Here is a 26,550-nt window from a genome sequence, read left to right as displayed (position 1 = left end):
GAGAATGCAGAACATAATGGTGTCAAAAAAAATATGGCGCTGCCCAGCCTCCAGTTTCCAGAAAAACCCGAAAGGGAAGTAAATTTTTTTCCAAGAGTGACTTGAGAGGCCAGGCACGGTGGCTCACACCTGTAATTCTAGCACTTTGGAAGGCAGGGGAGGATTGCTTGAGCTCAGGAGTTTGAGAACACCCTGAGCAAGAGTGAGACTCTGTCTCTACTAAAAATAGAAAAACTAGGTGGGAGTGGTGGCAGGCACCTGTAGTCCCAGCTACTCAGGAGGCTCAGGCAAGAGGATGACTTGAGGCCAGTTGTTTGAGGTTGCTGTGAGCTATGATGATGCCACTGCTGCTGCTGCTGCTACTACTACTAGCAATAGATAACATGGAGTTTATACTTCATTTCAGGAACTTTTCTTAAAAAATCCATTTATGGGCATGTGGCCAGGGTAGGAGTGCGGGGAGGGTCGGGTGTCGGACGGATCAGCGTGTGGGTTCTGAGTGTCTGCTGGCGGCCTGGGCTGCCAGGCCAATGCTTGGGTGGCTGTTGCCTCCGCTGCTCCTTGCTGCCAGAAGGCGATCTTGGGCATGGAAGGGTGAGGGCCCCCGCCACAAGAGGAGGTGCCATTGCCGTGGCTGCCCACCTGCCAGGAGGGGGTTGTCTCCTCACAAGACTGTGAGCTCCTTGAAAGAGGGAACTGTATCTCACTGATCTTTGTATCCCCAGTGGTTAGCACTGTTCCTGATACATTGTTTTAGCTGAATTTGGGGACATGGCCACTGCTTCACCAAGGTCTGATACTAGTAATAAGCACAGTGGGATGCTACAGTTACAAGTAACTGTTTCTAGTGCCAAACGAAAAAGAAAAAAGAACTGGTTTGGAGCAGCAGTATGTACAGAAGTGGTTGTAGATGGAGAAATTAAGAAAACAGCAAAATCCGGTAGTTCTTCTAATCCAAAATGGGATGAACAGCTAACTGTAAATATGACCCCACAGACAAAATTGGAATTTCGAGTTTGGAGTCATCACATTTTACAAGCAGATGCTTTATTAGGAAAAGCAGTGATAGATTTGAAACAAGCTCTGTTAATACACAATAGAAAATTGGAAAGAGTGAAAGAACAATTAAAACTTTCCTTGGAAAACAAGAATGGCATAGTGCAAACCAGTGAATTGACAGTTGTGCTTGATGGATTAGTGATTGAGCAAGAAAATCTAACAAACTGCAGCTTGTCTCCAACCATAGAAATACAGCAAAATGGTGATGCCTTACATGAAAATGGAGAGCCTTCAGCAAGGACAACTACCAGGGTGGCCATTGAGGTGTGCTAATGGAATAGATAACCACGTACCTGCAAACACATTGGTCTAAAACTCATCCAGGTCATATGTAGTTAATGGAGATGGCACATCTTCATCTCTGTCTCAGGTTACTGCCAGACCCCAAAATACACCAGCTCCCAAACCACTTATATCTGAGCCTGCCAGTGACACTGTTAATGGAGAATCATCCTCATTTGCACCAACTGATAATGCTTCTGATACCAGGACTCCAATAGTGTCTGAAGAAAACGCCTTGTCTTTAAGTTGCACTAGTACTATAGTCAAAGATCTTCCAGTTCAAGAAATAGTGACTTCCTCAGAAAACGATAAATATATTCCTTCCAGCAGTGCAGAATTGGGAGCTGAAGTTAGAAGTGTATTAAACCATGACACTTCTAATTCTGAAAATAGTTCTGCTTTTGAAGCAGCCAAATTAAGACAGCCAGATGGGGGACAGCGCCTGTGGCTCAAAGGAGTAGAGTGCCAGCCCCATATGCCGGAGGTGGTGGGTTCAAACCCAGCCTCAGCCAAAAAAAAAAAAAAAAAAAAAAGACACCCAGATGGGTGTGCAGAACCTGTGCCGCAGCAGTCTGGAAATGTCAACACAGAGACTTTGCCCTCAGAGTGGGAACAGAGAAAAAGATCCTCATGGTAGAACCTACTATGTGGATCATAACTCTCGAACTACCACTGGGAGAGAGCACAACCTTTACCTCCAGGTTGGGAAAGAAGAGTTGATAATCATGGAAGGGTTTATTGTGTGGATCATAACACCAGAACAACAACATGGCCTACCATGGAATCTGTCTGGAATTTTGAACAGTGCAGCTTTAGGTGGAAACTTGCTCACTTCCGTTATTTGTGCCAGTCTAATGCACTACCCAGTCATATAAAGATCAATGTGTCCTGACAGACGTTGTTTGAAGATTCCTTCCAATAGATTATGGCATTAAAACCCTACCACTTGAGGAAGCAATTATATGTAATATTTAGGGAAGAAGGACTTGATATGGTGGCCTAGCAAGAGAATGGTTTTACTTGCTTTCACATGAAGTTTTGAACCCAATGTATTGCTTATTTGAGTATGTAGGCAAGAACAACCGTTGTTTGCAAATAAATCCAGCATCAACCATTAATTCAGACCATCTTTCATACTTCTGTTTCATTGGTCACTTTATAGCTATGGCACTATTTCATGGAAAGTTTATTGATACTGGTTTCTCTTTACCATTCTATAAGCAAATGCTAAGTAAAAAACTTACTATTAAGGATTTGGAATCTACTGACACTGGATTTTATAACTCCCTTATCTGGATAACAGACAACAACATTGAAGAGTGTGACTTAGAAATGTACTTTTCTGTTAACATGGAGATTTTGGAAAAAGTTACTTCACATGACCTCAAGTAGGGAGGTTCCAATATCTTGGTGACTGAGGAAAACAAAGATGAATATATTGGTTTAATGACAGAATGACATTTTTCTCGAGGAGTACAAGAACAGAGCAAAGCTTTCCTTGATGATTTTAATGAAGTTGTTCCTCTTCAAGGGCTACAGTATTTTGACAAAAAAGAATTGGAGGTTATGTTGTGTGGCATGCAGGAGGTTGACTTGGCAGATTGACAGAGAAATACTATTTATTCACACCATACAAGAAACAGCAAGCAAATCATTTGGTTTTGGCAGTTTGTGACAGACAAGAAGTAAGAATGCAACTGTTATAGTTTGGAACCTATTGTTTACCTTTAGGAGGATTTGTTGAGCTCATGGGAAGTAATGGGCTTCAAAAGTTTTGCATTGAGGGGGGTGGAGGCAAGATGGCTGACTGGAGCTAGCTTTCCACAGAGGCTCCTGTCCAGAAGGAGAGTTAAAAGACAGAAGTTTAGCAAGTAACCTGGTATATTGGAGCTGAGCCAAGAAAGAAGGTTGAGGAATGCACATCAACCCTGCTCAGGCCAACTGCGACCCCAAGGATACAAGCAAAAGGTACAAAATCCATCGCCAAGTGGACAGCTGTCCCTTCCCTCATGAGAATGGCTCGCAGTACTCCATACAAACAAGTGGGCAGAGTTCAAACATCCTCCCATTTTATCCCATGGGAGAGACCCTCTAAAAAGTGGACCTACTTCCCCTACTAGGGTATCATGGCACTCTCCTGTCAGTTATAAAACTGTATAAAACTGTATATAATCTCTACCTACAATTCTGAACTCCCAGCACTCCCCTCCACTCTCACTCCGAGGTCTCGAAGCCTGTCCTGCAGGAGTCCAGATTCTTGTGTATTTTCTCAAGAGGTGTGGACATGGCATGGACTGCTGCTGGTCAGTGCTGATTCTGTGGGACAGGAGTAAGAAGAGGATGGTCAGCTGAGAGGGAACCATACAGAAGCGGTGGTGCCCTGAGGCACAAAGCAGCAGCCACAGCAGCAACAATAGGGCTCACCCCCCTGGATATTCCAGAGTCACATGCCCTGTCTCTCTGGACAACCAGAGGAGGCCGGTCATCTTCTCTGGTGGCAGCCACTGGTGGAACAGACCTATGACAGAAACGCAGGCCCCATGAGTAAAGGGTTGCCTGAGGTGGCACAAGCCTGGGCAGAGCTCAGGGACTAGAATACACACTTGCAGAGCCAGCAGATTCCCAGGGCAGGGCTGACCCAGAGGACTACTTTACTGAGCCTAAGACACACCCACCCTCAGGGTATCATAGCTGAGACAAAGGAGGGAAGACAGAGGCTGTGTGTAAGCTATAACTGGCCCACCCCAACAGAAACTGAAGCTGAGACTGGGCAGCAGCATAGACTGGGCCTAAGTCACAGTTTCTGTGAACTCAAACAGCTTCAGATCTGCAGGGGAATATAACTGGCCAGAACAGAAACAAATCCTGTGAAGTTGTTCTGTTCTGTCAGCAACATCAATCGGGGGGGGGGGGGCTGGAATTGAGTGAACTACCCCAGCCTCCATTAAGCATCCAAGGTTGTCAGGCCTCACCTCTCCCTGCAGGATAGTGGCAGAGAGCAGCGGCCTGGCTGAGAAGACATTGATCTCCCTGTGATTCACGCAGGTGCATCTGCTCATTGGAGGCAACTGGATGTGCTCATTGGAGGCAACTGGATCACAGCCCTGTGGGGTTATCAGTGACTGGGTGTACAAGAGAGAGGTACAAGGAGGGGAAGGAGGCATCAACGTTCCCGGACTAATCTATTTGCTGAGTGGGTCCTCCTCACCTCACTGAGCACCAGAGCAAGTCACACTTGAGTTGTTAGCAGACCCCTGCGATCTAGTTGCTGGAGACCTTTTGAACTCTTGATTCACGCAGGTGTATCTGCTCATTGGAGGCAACTGGATCTGTTCATTGGAGGCAACTGGATCACAGCCCTGTGGGGTTATCAGTGACTGGGTGTACAAGAGAGAGGTACAAGGAGGGGAAGGAGGCATCAACGTTCCCGGACTAATCTATTTGCTGAGTGGGTCCTCCTCACCTCACTGAGCACCAGAGCAAGTCACACTTGAGTTGTTAGCAGACCCCTGCGATCTAGTTGCCGGAGACCTTTTGAACTCTCCCACTTGAGACAGGTGTTGACTGAGACAATTGTATTGGACCTCTTGAACTGGGACAATTGCCTGAGGACTATCCAAGTGGTACCCTGGGTGTGTGGTTGTAGGAAGGTTTGATTTTTCCATTTCTAATTGTTGCCTATGGGGGAGTGGGGTGATGTAATTGCTGGTATTTCTCCAAAGCTGAGACTTCAACCCAGAGTAACAGATTCACTAAGGCAGGACAGAGACCAGCTGAAAACAAGACAGAGCCACTTAGCCCCACCACGGCAAGCAGTTCCCCAGTTTCTCAGGATGTATCACTGTATGGGTCCTCAGCAAAGCTCCAGGGGAAAAGGTATATACACCATTCCAAGGTTTTGGGCAAAGTGCTGGTTAAGCACTACTCCTGGAGCCCCCAACCCAACTTCTATTTACCTGCTTACCTAGTCAAGAGATGTAAAATCATCATGGGGCGGAATCAGGGGAAAAACTCCAGTAACATGAATAACCAGAGTAGATCAGTGCCCCCAAGGAAAGATATGGCTGACACAACTGAAGATCCCATTCATAAACAGATGGCTGAGATGTCAGAAATCAAACTCAGACTTTGGATTACAAAAAATATTAATAGAATAGAGGAAAAGTTGGAATTAGAAATTCCAGGAGCATTTCAAAAGTTGTCTCAAGAATTCAATGCATTTAAAGACAAAACTACCAAAGATTTTGACAAATTGAGAGAAGAATTTGTAGCCCTCAAAAATATGAAAAATACAGTAGAATCCCTCGGTAACAGAATGGAGCAAGCAGAAGAAAGGATTTCTGACATTGAAGACAAAGCTTTTGAATGCTCCCAAACTCTCCAAGAGGAAGAGAAATGGAGAGCAAAAACAGATCATTTTCTCAGAGAGCTCTGGGATAATTTGAAGAAAACTAATATTTGCCTAATAGGAATCTCTGAAGGTGATGAAGTGGCTTCCCAAGGCACAGAGGCTCTTCTTCAGGAAATTATGAAAGAATTTTCCAGACATGCCAAGAGATTCTTAAATTCAGATAGCAGACAGGTTCAGAACCCAAGCACGACTCAACCCAAATAAAACATTCCCCAGGCACATCATAATTAACTTCACTAAAGTTAATATGAAGGAGAAAATTCTGAAAACAGCCAGACATAAGAAAACCATAACCTACAAAGGGAAGAATATTAGAATGAGTGCAGATCTCTCTGCTGAAAACTTTCAAGCCAGAAGAGGGTGGTCATCGACTTTTAATCTCCTAAAACAAAATACCTTTCAACCCTGGATCCTGTATCTAGCTAAACTGAGTTTCCTTTATGATGGAGAAATTAAATACTTTAATGACATTCACATGTTGAAGAAATTTGCCATAACTAAACAAGCTCTCCAGGATATTCTCAGACCTATTCTTCATAATGACCAGTGCAATCCTCCACCACAAAAGTAAACTCACTCAGAAACTTTTGATCAAACTCCAACTTCCACAGTGGCTAAAGCAGGCATACTCAAACTTTTTAAACAGGGGGCCAGTTCACTGTCCCTCAGACAGTTAGAGGGCCAGACTATAGTTTAAAAAATAAACTATGAACAAATTCCTATGCACACTGCACTTATCTTATTTTGAAGTAAAAAAACAAAATGGGAACAAATACAATCACAGCACCTCATGTGGCCCACGGGCCATAGTTTGGGGGCCTATGGGCTAAAGGGTTAAAAATGTCCCTGAACTTTTGAAAAACCCAATACCCAAAATTCTACCAGGTTTATCAATATTCTCCATTAATGCAAATGGCTTAAATTGTCCTTGAAAGAGGCACAGGTTGGCTGACAGGATATAAAAACTCAGGCGTGATATCTGCTGCATACAAGAATCTCATCTTACCTTAAAAGACAAATATAGACTCAGGGTGAAGGGATGGTCATCTATATTTCAGGCAAATGGAAATCAGAAAAAAGCAGGTGTTGCAATTCTATTTGCAGATACAATAGGCTTTAAACCAACGAAAGTAAAGAAGGATAAGAATGGTCACTTCATATTTGTTAAGGGTAATACTCAATATGATGAGATTTCAATTATTAATATATATACACCCTACCAGAATGCGCCTCAATTTATAAGACAAACTCTAACAGACATGAGCAACTTGATTTCCTCCAGCTCCATAATAGTCAGAGATTTTAACAGTCCTTTGGTAGTGTTGGATAGATCCTCCAATCAGAAGCTGAGCAAAGACATTTTAGATTTAAACTTAACCATTCAATATTTGGATTTAGCAGACATCTACAAAACATTTCATCCCAACAAAACTGAATACACATTCTTCTCATCAACCCATGGAACATACTCCACAATCGATCACATCTCAGGTCACAAATCTAACCTCAGTAAATTTAAAGGAATAGAAATTATTCCTTGCACTTCTTGGACCATCAAGGGATAAAAGTGGAAATCAGTAACATCAGGAATCTGCATAATCATACAAAAACATGGAAGCTAAATAACCTTATGGTAAATGATAGGTGGGTCATAGGCGAGATTAAGAAGGAAATTACCAAATTTTTAGAACAAAATGACAATGAAGACATGAATTATCAGAACCCTTGGAATACCACAAAGACAGTCCTAAGAGGCAAATTTATATCACTACAAGCCTTCCTCAAGAGAATGGAAGGAGAAGACATTAACAATTTAATGGAATATCTCAAGCAACTGGAAAAGGAAGAACATTCTGATCCCAAACCCAATAGAAGAAAAGAACTAACCAAAATTAGAGCAGAATAAAATGAAATTGAAAACAAAAGGATTATACAATAGATAAATAAATCAAAAAGTTGGTTTTTTGAAAAGGTCAACAAAATAGATAAACCTTTGGCTAACCTAACCAGGAAAAAAAGAGTAAAATCTCTAATTTCATCAATCAGAAATGACAAAGACGAAATAACAATGGACTCCTCAGAAATTCAAAAAATCCTTAATGAATATTACATTTTATTTTCAGAAATATGAAAATCTGAAGGAAATTGACCAATACTTGGAAGCACACCACTTTCAAGACTTAGCCAGAATGAAGTGGAAATGATGAACAGGCACAAATCAAGTTCTGAAATAGCATCAACTATACAAAATCTCCCTAAAAAGAAAAGCCAGGGACCAGATGGCTTCACGTCAGAATTCTACCAAACCTTTAAAGAGGAACTAGTACCCATATTACTCAAGCTTTTCCAAAATATAGAGAAAGAAGGAATACTACCCAACACATTCTATGAATCAAACATCACCTTGATCCCCAAACCAGGAAAAGACCCAACAAGAATAGAAAATTATACACCAATATCACTAATGAATATTGATGCAAAATATTCAACATGATCCTAACAAACAGAATCCCGCAACACATCAAACAAATTATACACCATGACCAAGTGGATTTTATGCCAGGGTGTCAAGGCTGGTTCAATATACGTAAATCTATAAATATAATTGAGCACATAAATTAAAAAACAAAGACGATATGATTCTCTCAATTGATGAAGAAAAGCTTTTGATAACATCCAGCATCCTTTCATGATCAGAACACTTAAGAAAATTGGTATAGAAGGGACAGGACATTTCTTAAACTGATAGAGGCCATCTACAGCAAACCCACAGCCAATATCGTATTGAATGGAGTTAAATTGAAATCATTTCCACTCAGATCAGGAACCAGACAAGGCTGCCCACTGTGTCCACTGCTCTTTAACATTGTAATGGAAGTTTTAGCCATTGCAATTAGGGAAGAAAAGGCGATCAAGGGTATCCACATACGATCAGAAGAGATCAAACTTTCGCTCTTTGCAGATGATACGATTGTATATCTGGAAAACACCAGGGATTCTGCTACAAAACTTTTAGAAGTGATCAAGGAATACAGCAGCATCTCAGGTTACAAAATCAACATTCATAAATCGGTAGCCTTTATATATACCAACAATAGTCAAGTTGAAAAAACAGTCAAAGACTCTATTCCATTCACAGTAATGCCAAAGAAGATGAAATACTTGGGAGTTTACCAAAAAAGGACATGAAAGATCTCTGTAAAGAGAACTATGAAACTCTAAGAAAAGAAATAGCTGAAAATGTTAACAAATGGAAAAACATACCCTGCTCATGACTGGGAAGAATCAACATTGTTAACATGTCCATACTACCCAAAGCAATATGCAATTTTAATGCAATCCCTATTAAAGCTCCTTGTCATACTTTAAAGATCTTGAAAAAATAAATGCTTCATTTTATACGGAATCAGAAAAAACCTTGAATAGCCAAGACATTACTCAGAAATAAAAACGAAGCAGGAGGAATCACGCTACTAGACCTCAGACTATACTATAAATTGATAGTGATTAAAACAGCATGGTACTGGCACAAAAAAAAACCACAGGTGGATATCTGGAACAGAATAGAGAGCCAAGAGACAAACCCAGCTACTTACCATTATTTGATCTTTGACAAGCCAATTAAAAACATTCAGTGGGGGGAAAGATTCCCTATTTAACAAATGGTGCTGGATGAACTGGCTGGCAACCCGTAGAAGAATGAAACTGGACGCACACCTTTCACCATTAACTAAGATAGACTCTCACTGGATTAAAGATTTAAACTTAAGACATGAAATTATAAAAATACTGGAAGAAAGTGCAGGGAAAACTCTTGAAGAAATCAGCTTGGGTGAATGTTTTATGAGGAGGACTCCCTGGGAAATTGAAGCAGTATAAAAAATACACTACTGGGACCTGATCAAACTAAAAGCTTCTGCACAGCCAAGAACACAGTTAAGTAAAGTAAGTAGACAGCCCTCAGAATGGAAGAAGATACTTGCAGTTTATGTCTTCAAAAAAGGTTTAATAACAAGAATCCAAAGAGAACTCAAGCGTATTAGCAAGAAAAGAACAAGTGATCCCATCTCAAGCTGGGCAAGGGACTTGAAGAGAATCTTCTCTGAATAAGATAGGTGTATGGCCTACACACATATGAAAAATGCTCATCATCTTTAATCATCAGAGAAATGCAAATCAAAACTACTTTGAGATATCATCTAACTCCAGTAAGATTAGCCCATATTACAAAATCCCTAAACCAGAGATGTTGGCATGGATGTGGAGAAAAGGGAACACTTCTACACTGCCGGTGGGAATTCAAAATAATGTGTTCCTTTTGGAAAGATGTTTGGAGAACACTTAGAGAAGTAAAAATAGACCTTCCAGTCGATCCTATAATTCCTCTACTAGCTATATCCCCAGAAAACCAAAAATCACATTATAACAAAGATATTTGTATCAGAATGTTTATTGGAGCCTAATTCATAATTGCTAAGTCATGGAAGAAGCCCAAGTGCCCATCGACCCACGAATTGATCCATAAATTGTAGTATATGTATACCAGGGAATATTTTGTAGCCTTAAAGAAAGATAGAGACTTTACCTCTTTCATGTTTAAATGGATGGAGCTGGAACATATTCTTCTTAGTAAAGTATCTCAAGAATGGAAGAAAAAGTATCCAATGTAGTCAGCTCTACTATGAAATTAATTTATAGCTTTCATATGAAAGCTATAACACAACTATTACCTAAGAATATGGGTAAAGGTTAAGGGGAGTAGTGGGGAGGTGGGAGGATGGGCGGAGGCATGGTAATTGGTGGGAACACACCTACGGTGCAGGTTACAAAGGGTACATGTGAAACTTACCAAATGTAGAATATAAATGTCTTAGCACAATAACTAAGAAAATGCCATGAAGGCTATGTTTATCAGTGTGATGAAAATATGTCAAATTGTATATAAAACCAGTGTATGGTGCCCCAAGAAAAAAAAAGTTTTGCATTGAAAAAGTTGGCAAAGACACCTGGTTACCAAGATGCCATACATATTTTAATCACTTCGATCTACCACCATATAAGAGTTATGAACAACTAAAGGAAAAACTACTTTATGCAATAGAAGAGAGAGAGGGATTTGGACAAGAATGAATATGTGGCTTCTCGTTTTGGAGGAGTTTGTGCATTTAAATACCACAGCCAAGAAAAATTGCACAGATAGCGTCTATAAGCTCTTTATTTTGTACAGTGAAATTTCTTTTTTTTTTCCCTTTTTTTTTTTTATTGTTGGGGATTCATTGAGGGTACAATAAGCCAGGTTACACTGATTGCAATTGTTAGGTAAAGTCCCACTTGCAATCATGTCTTGCCCCCATAAAGGGTGACACACACCAAGGCCCCACCCCCCTCCCTCCATCCCTCTTTCTGCTTCCCCCCCCATAAACTTAATTGTCATTAATTGTCCTCATATCAAAATTGAGCACATAGGATTCATGCTTTTCCATTCTTGTGATGCTTTACTAAGAATAATGTCTTCCACGTCCATCCAGGTTAATACAAAGGATGTAAAGTCTCCATTTTTTTAATGGCTGAATAGTATTCCATGGTATACATACACCACAGCTTGTTAATCCATTCCTGGGTTGGTGGGCATTTAGGCTGTTTCCACATTTTGGCGATTGTAAATTGAGCTGCAATAAACAGTCTAGTACAAGTGTCCTTATGATAAAAGGATTTCTTTTCTTCTGGGTAGATGCCCAGTAATGGGATTGCAGGATCAAATGGGAGGTCTAGCTTGAGTGCTTTAAGGTTTCTCCATACTTCTTTCCGGAAATGTTGTACTAGTTTGCAGTCCCACCAGCAGTGTAAAAGTGTTCCCTTCTCTCCACATCCACGCCAGCATCTGCAGTTTTGAGATTTTGTGATGTGGGCCATTCTCACTGGGATTAGATGATATCTCAGGGTTGTTTTGATTTGCATTTCTCTAATATATAGAGATGATGAACATTTTTTCATGTGTTTGTTAGCCATTCGTCTGTCGTCTTTAGAGAAAGTTCTATTCATGTCTCTTGCCCATTGATATAAGGGATTGTTGGCTTTTTTCATGTGGATTAATTTGAGTTCTCTATAGATCCTAGTTATCAAGCTTTTGTCTGATTGAAAATATGCAAATATCCTTTCCCATTGTGTAGGTTGTCTCTTTGCTTTGGTTATTGTCTCCTTAGCTGTACAGAAGCTTTTCAGTTTAATGAAGTCCCATTTGTTTATTTTTGTTGTTGTTGCAATTGCCATGGCAGTCTTCTTCATGAAGTCTTTCCCCAGGCCAATATCTTCCAGTGTTTTCCCTATGCTTTCTTGGAGGATTTTTATTGTTTCATGCCTTAAGTTTAAGTCCTTTATCCATCTTGAATCAATTTTTGTGAGTGGGGAAAGGTGTGGGTCCAGTTTCATTCTTTTACATGTAGACATCCAGTTCTCCCAACACCATTTATTGAATAGGGAGTCTTTCCCCCAAGGTATGTTCTTGTTTGGTTTGTCGAAGATTAGGTGGTTGTAAGATGTTAGTTTCATTTCTTGGTTTTCAATTCTATTCCAAGTGTCTATGTCTCTGTTTTTGTGCTAGTACCATGCTGTCTTGACCACTATGGCTTTGTAGTACAGACTAAAATCTGGTATGCTGACTCCCCCAGCTTTATTTTTGTTATTAAGAACTGCCTTAGCTATACGGGTTTTTTTCTGGTTCCATACAAAACGCAGAATCATTTTTTCCAAATCTTGAAAGTACGATGTAGGTACTTTGATAGGAATGGCATTGAATAGGTAGATTGCTTTGGGAAGTATAGACACCTTAACAATGTTGATTCTTCCCATCCATGAGCATGGTATGTTCTTCCATTTGTTAATATCCTCTGCTATTTCCTTTCTGAGGATTTCATGGTTTTCTTATAGAGGTCCTTCACCTCCTTCGTTAGGTATATTCCTAGGTATTTCATTTTCTTTGAGACTATGGTGAAGGGAGTTGTGTCCTTAATTAGCTTCTCATCTTGACTGTTATTGGTGTATACAAAGGCTACTGACTTGTGGACATTGACTTTATATCCTGAAACATTACCGTATTTTTTGATGACTTCTAGGAGTCTTGTGGTTGAGTCTTTGGGGTTCTCTAAGTATAAGATCATGTCATCAGCAAAGAGGGAGAGTTTGACCTCCTCTGCTCCCATTTGGATTCCCTTTATTTCCTTGTCTTGCCTAATTGTATTGGCTAGAACTTCCAGCACTACGTTGAATAGTAAAGGTGACAGAGGACAACCTTGTCTGGTTCCAGTTCTAAGAGGAAAAGCTTTCAGTTTTACTCCATTCAGTAAAATATTGGCTGTGGGTTTGTCATAGATAGGTTCAATCAGTTTTAGAAATGTGCCATCTATGCCTATACTCTTCAGTGTTCTAATTAGAAAAGGATGCTGGATTTTATCAAATGCTTTTTCTGCATCTATTGAGAGGATCATGTGATCTTTATTTTTGCCTCTGTTAATATGGTGGATAACGTTTATAGACTTGCGTATGTTAAACCAGCCTTGCATCCCTGGGATGAAGCCTACTTGATCATGATGAATGACTTTTTTGATGATAAGCTGTAATATATTGGCTAGGATTTTGTTGAGAATTTTTGCGTCTATGTTCATGAGTGAGATTGGTCTGAAATTCTCCTTTTTGTTTGGGTCATTTCCTGGTTTTGGTATCAGGGTGATGTTTGCTTCATAGAATGAGTTGGGGAAGGTTCCTTCTTCCTCAATTTTTTGGAATAATTTCTGCAGTACAGGAATAAGCTCTTCCTTGAAGGTTTGATAGAATTCTGGAGTGAAGCCATCTGGACCAGGGCATTTTTTGGTTGGAAGATTTTTTATTGTTTCTTTGATCTCAGTGCTTGAAATTGGTCTGTTCAGGAGCTCTATTTCTTCCTGGCTGAGTCTAGGGAGAGGGTGTGATTCTAAGTATTTATCCATTTCCTTCACATTGTCAAATTTCTGGGCATAGAGTTTCTGGTAGTATTCAGAGATGATCTCTTGTATCTCTGTGGGATCAGTTGTTATTTCCCCTTTATCATTTCTGATTAAGGTTACTAGAGATTTTACTTTTCTATTTCTCGTTAGCCTGGCCAATGGTTTATCTATTTTATTTATGTTTTTTTTAAATTTTTTTTTAATTTTTATTTTTTTATTGTTAAATCATAGCTGTGTACATTAGTGCAATCAAGGGGTACAATGTGCTGGTTTCATATGCAATCTGAAATATTCTTTTTTTTTTATTGTTGGGGATTCATTGAGGGTACAATAAGCCAGTTACACTGATTGCAAATGTTAGGTAAAGTCCCTCTTGCAATCATATCTTGCCCCCATAAAGTGTGACACACACTAAGGCCCCACCCTCCTCCCTCCCAACTCCTTGTTTCATTAATTTTCTGAATGATTCTTTTGTTTTCAATTTCATTGATCTCTGATGTGATTTTGGATATTTCTTTTCTTCTACTGAGTTTAGGCTTAGATTGTTCTTCTTTTTCCAATTCCATAAGATCTCTTGTGAGATTGTTGATGCGCTTTCTTTCTGTTTTTTGAATGTAGGCATCTAAAGCGATGAATTTTCCTCTCTAAACTGCTTTTGCAGTATCCCACAGGTTTTGGTAGCTTGTGTCTTCATTGTTGTTATGCTCAAGGAAGTTAATGATTTCCTGTTTTATTTCTTCCTGCACCCCTCTGTTATTCAACAGAAGATTGTTTATTTTCCATGACTTTGTGTGGGGTTGAGCGTTTTTGTTAGAGTTGAGTCCCACCTTTATTGCCTTATGGTCTGAGAAGATAGAAGGTAAAATTTCAATTCTTTTGATTCTGTTGATATTTGTATTGTGTCCCAGGATGTGATCAATTTTGGAGAACGTTCCATGGGGTGATGAGAAGAATGTATATTTTTTATCTTTGGGATGGAGTGTTCTATATGCGTCTATCAAGCACAGTTGTTCTAGGGTCTCCTTTAAATCTCTTGTATCTTTGTTTTATTTCTGTTTAGAGGATCTGTCCAGCTCTGTAAGAGGAGTTTTAAAGTCCCCTGTTATGATGGTATTATCGGATATCATATTGCTCAGACTGAGTAAGGTCTGTTTCAAGAATCTGGGAGCATTTAAATTGGGTGCATAAATATTTAGAATTGAAATGTCTTCTTGTTGTATTTTTCCCTTGACCAATATAAAGTGACCATCTTTGTCTTTTTTGACTTTAGTTGCTTCAAATCCACATGTGTCTGAAAATAAGATTGCAACTCCTCTTTTCTTCTGAATTCCATTTGCCTGAAAAATTGTCTTCCAACCCTTGACTCGGAGCTTTAATTTGTCTTTTGAAGCCAGGTGTGTTTCTTGCAGACAGCAAATGGATGGCTTGTGTTTTTTAATCCACTCAACCAATCTATGTCTCTTCAGTGGGGATTCAAGCCATTAACATTTATTGAGATAATTGATAAGTGTGGTAGTATTCTATTCATCTTATTTTGTGATAGTCCATTGCTTAGTTTTATCTTTTGCATCAGTGTGGAGGTTAGGTTCTGTCCTTTAATTTCTGAGTTCTTACTTTGCTGCTGATCCATTGTGGTCAGTGTGCAGAACAGGTTGAAGTATTTCCTGTAGACCTGGTCTTGTTGTGGCAAATTTCCTCAATGTTTGTATATCCGTAAATGTTTTGAATTCTCCGTCAATTTTTAGGCTTAGCTTAGCAGGGTACAGAATTCTGGGCTGGAAATTGTTCTGTTTAAGTAGATTAAAGGTAGATGACCATTGTCTTCTTGCTTGGAACGTTTCATTAGAGAAGTCTGCGGTCAATCTGATGGATTTGCCCCTGTAGGTCAGCTGGCGCTTACTCCTGGCAGCTTGTAGACTCTTTTCTTTTGTCTTGACTTTGGACAGGTTCATCACAATGTGTCTTGGAGAAGCTTGGCTAGAGTTGAGGCGACCTGGGGTCCGATAGCCCTCTGAAAGCAGTGTGTCAGAATCTTTGGTGATATTTGGGAAATTTTCATTTATAATATTCTCTAGTATGGCTTCCATTCCTCTGGGGCATTCTTCTTCCCCTTCTGGAATTCCTATAGCTCGTATGTTGGAACGCTTCATAAAGTCCCATAATTCTGACAGTGAATGTTCTGCTTTCTCTCTCTTCTTTTCTGCCTCTTTTACTATCTGAGTTATCTCAAGAACTTTGTCTTGTACCTCTGAAATTCTTTCTTCTGCATGATCCAACCTGTTGCTGATACTTTCCATTGTATCTTTAAGTTCCCTAATTGACTGTTTCAGTTCCTTCAGCTCTGCTATATCCTGTTTATATTCTTCATATCATTCATCTCTTATTTGATTCTGTTTTTAGATTTCCTTTTGGTTAGTTACCACTTTATTAGCAGTTTCCTTCATTGTTTCCATCATTTCGTTCATTATTTTTAACATGTGTATTCTAAATTCCCTTTCTTTCATTCCTAACATTTCTTTATAGGTGGAATCTTCTGCAGTAGCTACCTCATGGCCTCTTGGCAGCATTGTTCTGGACTGGTTCTTCATGTTGCCTGGAATTTTCTGCTGATTCTTCCTCATGAGTGATTTCTTTTATCTGTTTCCTTGCCCTAATTTTCCTTTTACTTCCTCTTGCTCTTTAAGTTCTCGTGCCTGTGGACCAAGGGTTACAGGACCAGAAGGGTGAGAAGTTTGAAGAGCAAAAAAGGGATGAAAGATAGGAGGACCGAGTGATAAGAAAAAAAAAAAGAAAATTAGAGAAAGGAGAGGGGGTGGGTAAAAGGAATATTGACAAAAAGAAGAGAGGCACAGATAGAGGGAGACAGAGCAATATAGGTGTACAGTAGGGTACTTTGACACAACCTTAAAAAGACCCCACCTTCTGGGGGTGCCCAGTTGGGTGGTTCCCTTGAGGTCAGCAGCTCTTTGCTAACCTGATCAGACACAGTACCCCACCTCCACCAAGTAGAGAGGAAAGACAAAAATGCTATAAATCAAACCAAAACAAGCAAACAGAAAACTTTACTGGATAAAATTGGGTGAAAAACCAAATAGTAGTGGTAGAAACAGTAGCAAAAATGAATTTCTAGTTATTGAAAAAGGCAGCAATGGGAAATTATAATTAAACTAGAAAAATTGAGAAATCAAAAGGATCCTTATGGAAAAGGTTAAAATTAAAAAACAAAACAACATCAACAACATCAAAATAAACAAAAAAACAATGAAACCAAAAATAAAATAAAATAACACAACCAAAAACAAAGCAGTATGTGTATGTTATTGAATATTGTCTGGGCAACACGTGGTCTTCTGGGGTATGAGATGTTAATCACAGTTCTGATACGACTGGAGGCTGCTGATTTCTCAATCCCCAGCAGGTAGACACCCTAAATCTCTCTTCAGCACACTTAAAAGGCACTTTCAACTTGTAAACTTGCTGAGCAGAATCTTTCCCAGGAAAGTGCTTATCACTGGAATCACTGCTGAAGTGGCTATCTACTTACCCAGAGTGCCAAATCCGGTCTCACTCTGCCCCTGAGGGTTAGGGCTGCAAGGCAGCTCAGACGCCACCCTTAGGCTACTTGGTCTCTGGGTTACCAGCTCCCACCTGATTCTAGCTGTGCAACCCTGAGGGCAGAGTTTGCCGGGGCAGATCGCTCACAATGGCTCCCTGTGACCCACAGCCAAACACTATTAGCTCCGTCTGGCTCACCGGCTGAGACTGGGGCCCTAGACAACGGCCAAAGTTCTCCGCACTCCCGCTCAGGCTCTCCCCAAGGCAGTTCAACTGAGTGCCAAGTCCAAAGACAGCAAAACAGTTCACAGGTAAGGCTTTTCTGGTTTGCAGTCTCGTTGCTACTGAACTTACAATTGTGGGCAGGTTTAGACGGATTGAACACACGCGACCACTTGCCATTTTTCCAATGTTTTAGTCCTCCTCTGGTGGTCCAGAAGTCACTCGCTGACTCCCTGTATCCTCACATGGGTGATGATAGGCAGATCTCACCCGCCAGAGATGCCTGGAGTCCTATCTCCCCAGACTCACAGTGCCCAGATGCAAGGAAGCTGTTACTCGGCCACCATCTTGCTCCACCTCCCATCTGTACAGTGAAATTTCTGAACTTCTTAAAGTATAAATGTTTTTTTGAGGGGAGACAAGATGGCGGACTGAAGCCAGCTTTCAACAAAGGCTCCCGTCCAGAAGGAGAGTTAAGGGACAGGAATTCAGTAAGTATCCTGGTGGACTTGAGCCTCACCAAGAGAGAAGGCTGAAGAACGCACATCAACACCGCTGAGGCAAGTTGTGATCACAAGGACGCAAGCAAAAGGTACAAAATCCACCACCAAGCGGACGAGAGTCCCCCTCCACCATGAGACCGGCTCAAGAGCCCCACAATTGAACAAGCGGGCAGAAATTAAAGGCCCTCCCACTACACTCCACGGGAGAGACCTTCTGAAAACTGGACCTACCTCCCCTACTGGGGTGCCGTAGTGTTCTCCTGCCGGACATAGGGCTGAATAAAACTTTGGGAATCCTTTGCCGGCAACCCTGAATCCCCGGCGCTCCCCTCCCACCCACTGAGGTCTGGAGGCCTGTCCCCCAGGACTTCGGATCCTTGGGTGATTTCTCAAGGGGAGTGGACAGTCCCCGAGTTGCGACTGGTCAGCATTGACTCTGAGGCGCGCAAGTGAGGAGAGGGCACCGGGCTGAGGGGGATTCAGGCCTCGCGGCACTTCCCTGCGGGGCAGTGCACCAAACATCCCCGGGCATACGGGGCCCAAGACTGAATAAGACTCTGGCCTCCCCGCTGAGAGCTGAGAACCCCTACTCTCACTCGGGGTCTGAGGGCCTATCCCGCAGGAGTTCGGCTCCTTGGGTGATTTCTCAAGGGGAGTGCACAGTGCCTGAGCTGCGTCAGGTCAGCGCTGACTCTGGGATACATGAGCGAGGAGAGGGCACTCTGCTGAGGGGAAATCAAGCCTTGGCGGCACTTCCCTGCGGTGCAGTGCAGGAGCCCTCCCCGACCGTAGTATTGCGTAAAACTGAATGAAACTCTAGCTCCCCCCCCCACACTCCCAATCGGGGTCTGGGGGCCCATCCCCCAAGAGTTCTGATTCTTGGGGGATCTCTTAAGGGGTGTGGACCCAGCACAAACTGCGGCCGCTCAGTGCTGACTCTGGAGTGCGGGTCAGAGGAGAAAAGGTTCCCCTGAGTGCCCACACCAGAGCAGCAGTTCCCTGGAGGTAGATCAACAGCCGTTTTATCTTTAACGGCAGAACGCTCACTTCTGGATATTCTGAGGCCACACCCCCTGTCTCCCTGGGCAACCAGAGGAGGCCACCGGTGACACGGCTCACAAAACCGGGAAGCTTCCAGGGCGGGGCCGACCCAGAGAGGTGTTCAGACGCAATTCTCCAGCAGCAAAGACGTTTGAACTCAAAACAGCCCGTCTTCTGTAGGCGACGACAGGAACAGAGACAGAACCTCACAAAGTTGTCTGTTCTGTTCTGTTCTGTTAGCAGCATGCATCAGGGACGGGGCTAAGCCTGAGTGAACACCTCCTTCCCATCACCTGCATCAAACACTCAAAGATGTCAGGCCCCATCTCCTCCTGCTAGATAGCGGCAGTCTGCGGGGGCCTGGCAGACTTCCTTGCGATTCAGGCAGGTGCAAACCCCTGGAGTGTCTGTTCACTGCAGGCAACTGGGTTAGCCATCTGCAGAGATACCAGTGACTGGGTCCGACGGAGGGGCAAAGTGGGGAAGGAGACGTCAACCTTCCCAGACTGCTCTGTTTGCTGGGTGGCTCCTCCTGACTCCACGCTGCACTGGGGTGAGCTGTGTCAGAGGAGTCACCAGGCCCCTGTGATCCAGTTCCCAGAGACCTCTTGAACCCTTCCACCCGAGACAAGTGCCGATTGAGACAGTTGATTCGGACCTTTTGAACTGGGCTAATAGACTGAGGACTTTTCAGGCGGTGCCCTGGGTGTGCGATTGTAGAAAGGTTTGATTCTCCTTTTCCAACTGGGGCCAGAGGTGGGCAGGCGGGGTGACTTAATTGCTGATTTTTCCACACAGCTGAGATTTCATGCCAGAGTAGAAGTTGCAATAGGATCGAACAGAAACCAGCTGAAAACAAGACAGAACCACTTTGCTCCACCACACAAGACAGGGCCCAAGTTTCTCAGGCCACAACACTGTACGGGCCCTCGATAAAACCCCAGGGGAAAAACCAAAGGGAGTAAACCATGGGGCGGAATCAGCGGAAAAACTCTGGTAACATGAATAACCAGAATAGATCAACCCCCCCAATAAAAGATACGGCAGATGTGATTGAAGATCCCATTCATAAACAACTGGCTGAGATGTCAGAAGTCGAATTCAGAATTTGGTTTGCAGACAAGATTAATAAAATGGAATTAGGAATTCGAGGAGAAATTCAAAAATTGTCTCAAGAATTTAATGAATTTAAAGACAAAACCACCAAAGACTTAGACACACTGAAACAAGAACTTACAGCCCTCAAAGATATGAAAAATACAGTAGAATCCCTCAGTAACAGAATGGAGCAAGCAGAAGAAAGCATTTCTGACATTGAAGATAAAGTCTTCGAACGCTCCCAATCTCTCAAAGAGGAAGAGAAATGGAGAGCAAAAACGTATCACTCACTCAGAGAGCTCTCAGATAATTCGAAAAAAAAACAACATAAGTGTTATAGGAATTTCGGAGAACGATGAGGTAGCTGCCAAGGGCACAGAGGCCCTTCTACATGAAATTATGAAAGAAAATTTTCCAGACATGCCTAGAGAATCTGAAATTCAGATAGCAGACAGCTTCAGAACCCCAGCACGATTCAACCCCAATAAGCCATCACCCAGACATATCATAATTAGCTTCACTAAAGTTAACATGAAAGAGAAGATTCTCAAAGCAGCCCGGCGAAAGAAAACTATAACGTACAAAGGTGAGAATTTTAGAATAACTGCAGATCTCTCTGCTGAAACTTTTCAAGCAAGAAGAGGCTGGTCATCAACTTTTAATCTCCTAAAGCAAAAAAACTTTCAACCCAGGATCTTGTATCCAGCTAAACTGAGTTTCATCTATGATGGAGAAATTAAATACTTCAATGACATTCATATGTTGAAAAAATTTGCCATAGTAAACCAGCTCTTCAGGATGTTCTCAGACCTATCCTCCACAATGACCAACCCAATCCTATACCACAAAAGTAAACTCACTCAGAAACTTCGGATCAAACTCCAACTTCCACACTGGTGAAAGGACTAAAAATGTCCACTGGACCTTTGAAAAACTCGATACCCAAAATTCCACCAGACTCATCAATACTCTCCATCAATGTGAATGGCTTAAACTGTCCTCTAAAGAGGCATAGGTTAGCTGACTGGATACAAAAACTCAAGCCAGATATTTGTTGCATGCAAGAGTCACATCTCAACTTAAAAGACAAATACAGACTCAGGGTGAAAGGATGGTCATCCATATTTCAGGCAAATGGTAATCAGAAAAAAGCAGGTGTTGCAATTTTATTTGCAGATACAGTAGGCTTTAAACCATCAAAAGTAAGGAAGGACAAGAATGGTCACTTCATATTTGTTAAGGGTAATACTCACTATGACGAGATCTCAATTATTCATATCTATGCACCCAACCAGAATGCACCTCAATTTATAAGAGAAACTCTAACAGACATGAGTAACTTGATTTCCTCCAGCTCCATAATCTTTGGAGATTTCAACACTCCCTTGGCAGTGTTGGATCGATCCTCCAGAAAGAAGCTGAGCAAAGAAATCTTAGATTTAAACCTAACCATCCAATATTTAGATTTAGCAGACATCTACAGAACATTTCATCCCAACAAAACTGAATACACATACTTCTCATCAGCCCACGGAACTTACTCCAAAATTGATCACATTTTAGGTCACAAGTCTAACCTCAGTAAATTTAAAGGAATAGAAATTATTCCATGCATCTTCTCGGACCATCATGGAATAAAACTTGAATTGAGTAACAACAGGAATCTGCATACCCATACAAAAACATGGAAGTTAAATAACCTTATGCTGAATGATAGCTGGGTCAGAGATGAGATTAAGAAAGAAATCACCAATTTTTTGGAACAAAACGACAATGAAGACACAAACTATAAGAACCTCTGGGACACTGCAAAGGCAGTTCTAAGAGGGAAATTTATAGCACTGCAAGCCTTCCTCAAGAGAACGGAAAGAGAGGAAGTTAACAACTTAATGGGACATCTCACGCAACTGGAAAAGGAAGAACATTCCAACCCCAAACCCAGTAGAAGAAAAGAAATAACCAAAATTAGAGCAGAATTAAATGAAATTGAAAACAAAAGAATAATACAACAGATCAATAAATCAAAAAGCTGGTTTTTTGAAAAGGTCAATAAAATAGATAAACCTCTGGCCAACCTAATCAGGAAAAAAAGAGTAAAATCTCTAATATCATCAATCAGAAACAACAAAGACGAAATAACCACAGACTCATCAGAAATCCAAAAAATCCTTAATGAATATTACAAGAAACTTTATTCTCAGAAATATGAAAATCTGAAGGAAATAGACCGATACTTGGAAGCACGCCACCTTCCAAGACTTAACCAGAATCAAGTGGAAATGTTGAACAGACCCATATCAAGTTCAGAAATAGCATCAACTATACAAAACCTCCCTAAAAAGAAAAGCCCGGGACCAGATGGTTTCACGTCAGAATTCTACCAAACCTTTAAAGAGGAATTAGTACCTATATTACTCAACCTGTTCCAAAATGTAGAAAAAGAAGGAAGACTACCCAACACGTTCTATGAAGCAAACATCACCCTGATCCCCAAACCAGGAAAAGACCCAACAAGAAAAGAAAATTATAGACCAATATCACTAATGAATATAGATGCAAAAATATTCAACAAGATCCTAACAAACAGAATCCAGCAACACATCAAACAAATTATACATCATGACCAAGTTGGTTTTATCCCAGGGTCTCAAGGCTGGTTCAATATACGTAAATCTATAAATGTAATTCAGCACATAAACAAATTAAAAAACAAAGACCATATGATTCTCTCAATTGATGCAGAAAAAGCTTTTGATAATATCCAGCATCCCTTCATGATCAGAACACTCAAGAAAATTGGTCTAGAAGGGACTTTTCTTAAACTGATAGAGGCTATCTACAGCAAACCCACAGCCAATATCATATTGAATTGAGTTAAATTGGAATCATTTCCACTCAGATCAGGAACCAGACCAGGCTGCCCATTGTCTCCATTGCTTTTCAACATTGTAATGGAAGTTTTAGCCACCACAATTAGGGAAGAAAAGGCGATCAAGGGTATCCATATAGGGTCAGAAGAGATCAAACTCTCGCTCTTCGCAGATGATATGATTGTGTATCTGGAAAACACTAGGGACTCTACTACAAAACTCCTAGAAGTGATCAAGGAATACAGCAGCGTCTCAGGTTACAAAATCAACATTCATAAATCGGTAGCCTTTATATACACCAACAACAGTCAAATTGAAAAAGCAGTTAAGGACTCTATCCCATTCACAGTAGTGCCAAAGAAGATGAAATATTTGGGAATTTACCTAACAAAAGACGTGAAAGATCTCTATAAAGAGAACTATGAAACTCTAAGAAAAGAAATAGCTGAAAATGTTAACAAATGGAAAAACATACCATGCTCATGGCTAGGAAGAATCAACATCATCAAAATGTCCATACTACCGAAAGCAATATATAATTTCAACGCACTCCCTATTAAAGCTCCACTGTCATATTTTAAAGATCTTGAAAAAACATTACTTCGTTTTATATGGAATCAGAAAAAACCTCGAATAGCCAAGACATTACTCAGAAATAAAAACAAAACAGGAGGAATCACACTACCAGACCTCAGACTTTACTACAAATCGATAGTGATCAAAACAGCATGGTATTGGCACAAAAACAGAGAAGTAGATATCTGGAATAGAATAGAGAACCAAGAGATGAATCCAGCTACTTACCGCTATTTGATTTTTGACAAGCCAATTAAAAACATTCAGTGGGGAAAAGATTCCCTATTTAACAAATGGTGCTGGGTGAACTGGCTGGCAACCTGCAGAAGACTGAAATTGGACCCACACCTTTCACCATTAACTAAGATAGACTCTCATTGGATTAAAGATTTAAACTTAAGACATGAAACTATAAAAATACTAGAGGAGAATGCAGGGAAAACCCTTGAAGAAATTGGTCTGGGTGAGTATTTCATGAGGAGAACCCCCCGGGCAATTGAAGCAGCTTCAAAAATACACTACTGGGACTTGATCAAACTAAAAAGCTTCTGCACAGCTAAGAACACAGTAAGCAGAGCAAGCAGACAGCCCTCAGAATGGGAGAAGATATTTGCAGGGTATATCTCTGACAAAGGTTTAATAACCAGAATCCACAGAGAACTCAAACGCATCAGCAAGAAAAAAACAAGGGATCCCATCGCAGGCTGGGCAAGGGATTTGAAGAGAAACTTCTCTGAAGAAGACAGGCGCACGGCCTTCAGACATATGAAAAAATGCTCATCATCTTTAATCATCAGAGAAATGCAAATCAAAACTACTTTGAGATATCATCTAACTCCAATGAGACTAGCCTATATCACAAAATCTCAAGACCAGAGATGTTGGCGTGGATGCGGAGAAAAGGGAACACTTCTGCACTGCTGGTGGGAATGCAAATTAATACATTCCTTTTGGAAAGATATATGAAGAACACTCAGAGATCTAAAAATAGATCTGCCATTCAGTCCTGTAATTCCTCTGCTGGGCATATACCCAGAAGACCAAAAATCACAACATAACAAAGATATTTGTACCAGAATGTTTATTGCAGCCCAATTCATAATAGCTAAGTCATGGAAAAAGCCCAAGTGCCCATCGATCCACGAATGGATTAATAAATTGTGGTATATGTATACCATGGAATACTATGCAGCCTTAAAGAAAGATGGAGACTTTACCTCTTTCATGTTTACATGGATGGAGCTGGAACATATTCTTCTTAGTAAAGTATCTCAAGAATGGAAGAAAAAGTACCCAATGTACACAGCCCTACTATGAAACTAATTTGGGACTCTCACATGAAAGCTATAACCCAGCTACAACTTAACAATAGGGGGAAGTGGGAAGGGAGGGTGGGTAGAGGGAGGGGAATCTGTGGGATCACACCTGTGGTGCATATTACAGGGGTATTTGCGAAACTTGGTAAATGTAGAATGTAAATGTTTTGGCACAGTAACTGAGATAACGCCGGAAAGGCTATGTTAACCACTGTGATGAAAATGTGTCAAATGGTTTATGAAGTGAGTGTATGATGCCCCATAATCATATCATTGTATACAGTTATTATTTAATAAAAAAATAAAAAAATAAAAATAATAATAGTATAAATGTTTTTTGTCTTCCACAGAAATATGAAAACTATTCATCTTTTTCTACTTTATTTATTGTTCCCTTGAAATGACTGACCAGGAAAAAGATCATCCTTAAGTTTTGAAGCAAGCAAGAGACTTTATTAAAAATAAGAAGTATATATCTATATATGCATATATGATACAGGCTCTATTTTTATAGAACTCCAAGTGCATTAACATGACAGCCATTCATTCAAAAGGATCTGGGTTGCTTTACCTTGTTTCTGTTATCCAGGGGAAAAAGTGCGACTTGTTCCGTGGTCTTCTCCCTTGTTAACATCTCCTAAGGTTTGTTTAGGTGCATGGCTGTTCAGGAAGGTATTAAGGGCTTAGGCCACATCCTACTTGAATATGTTTCCAAAAAATGCTCCTGGATTTTCTGAAGACAGGTGCTTGAACCTGTCAATTTGTTTTAAATAAATACAATAGTTGAAAAAAATTTCCTTCTTTGCTACATTAGTAATACAAAATAAGGAATGAAACCATAACATACATGAAAAACAATACTAGATCCAATACCATTTTGTTTGTTATAGAGATTGGGAGGATTTCATTGAGAAGCACAGAAGTTTGTTTATATGTTACTTTGGGATGCTAGGTATTTGTGGAATTAAAAAGAATCAGGTACTTATATACTTTTGTTTTTATGCCTGCAATGGTCTTCAAATTTAATTTATAATAAATTGATGCAATTTGATACTTAGCAACATAAAATCCATTTATATTGTATCATTTCATCTTCACAGCAACAATACAGAACCAATCTTATTATTTTAATTTTATCAATGAAAAAGCTAAATCTCAGAGTTAAACCAACTCTTCCAAAGTAAATGGTGTTAGAACTCAGTGGATAGAAATTGGTGACATAGACAAAGATTATTTGAGTGGAGTAGTGAAAATGTTAAACAGATTTGAATGCATTCAGAAGTGACTATAGATGCAAAAGTACATACAAGGAGCAGAGGAAATGCTTTTAAAGAGTTTGTTTTTGTATAGACTATTTCTACTAAAGGAAGGAAACCTGTAATGTAACTAGAAGGAAGAAAGAAAGGCTGGTGTAGATATAGGTTTGTTTGTAGCATGTGATAGACAGAAACTGAGGAACTTTTTATGTAATGGCACCTATTTCTTTGTGAAGGAAGAGACATGATCATCTTATACAGAGAAAAGGGGTTGTGGGGTCAGAGCTCTGGAAGACAGTGACCATGCTTGACATAAGAGAATAGAAGAGTCAGTTGAGAAATGAAACATAATAGGAATGCTTGGCAGTATCGAGGATTGATT

General features: G+C 40.6%; 1 pseudogene; it reads left to right on the top strand.

Annotated features, from left to right (window-relative positions):
• The first annotated feature begins 771 nt into the window (after window positions 1-771).
• Window positions 772-10,882, top strand: LOC128577652 (NEDD4-like E3 ubiquitin-protein ligase WWP1; annotated as a pseudogene).
• Window positions 10,883-26,550: the final 15,668 nt, after the last annotated feature.

Source organism: Nycticebus coucang, chromosome X, assembly GCF_027406575.1.
Source record: "Nycticebus coucang isolate mNycCou1 chromosome X, mNycCou1.pri, whole genome shotgun sequence".
Lineage (NCBI taxonomy): Eukaryota > Metazoa > Chordata > Mammalia > Primates > Lorisidae > Nycticebus > Nycticebus coucang.
Note: the sequence above shows the minus strand (reverse complement) of the source record. Positions and strands in the feature narration are given on the sequence as shown.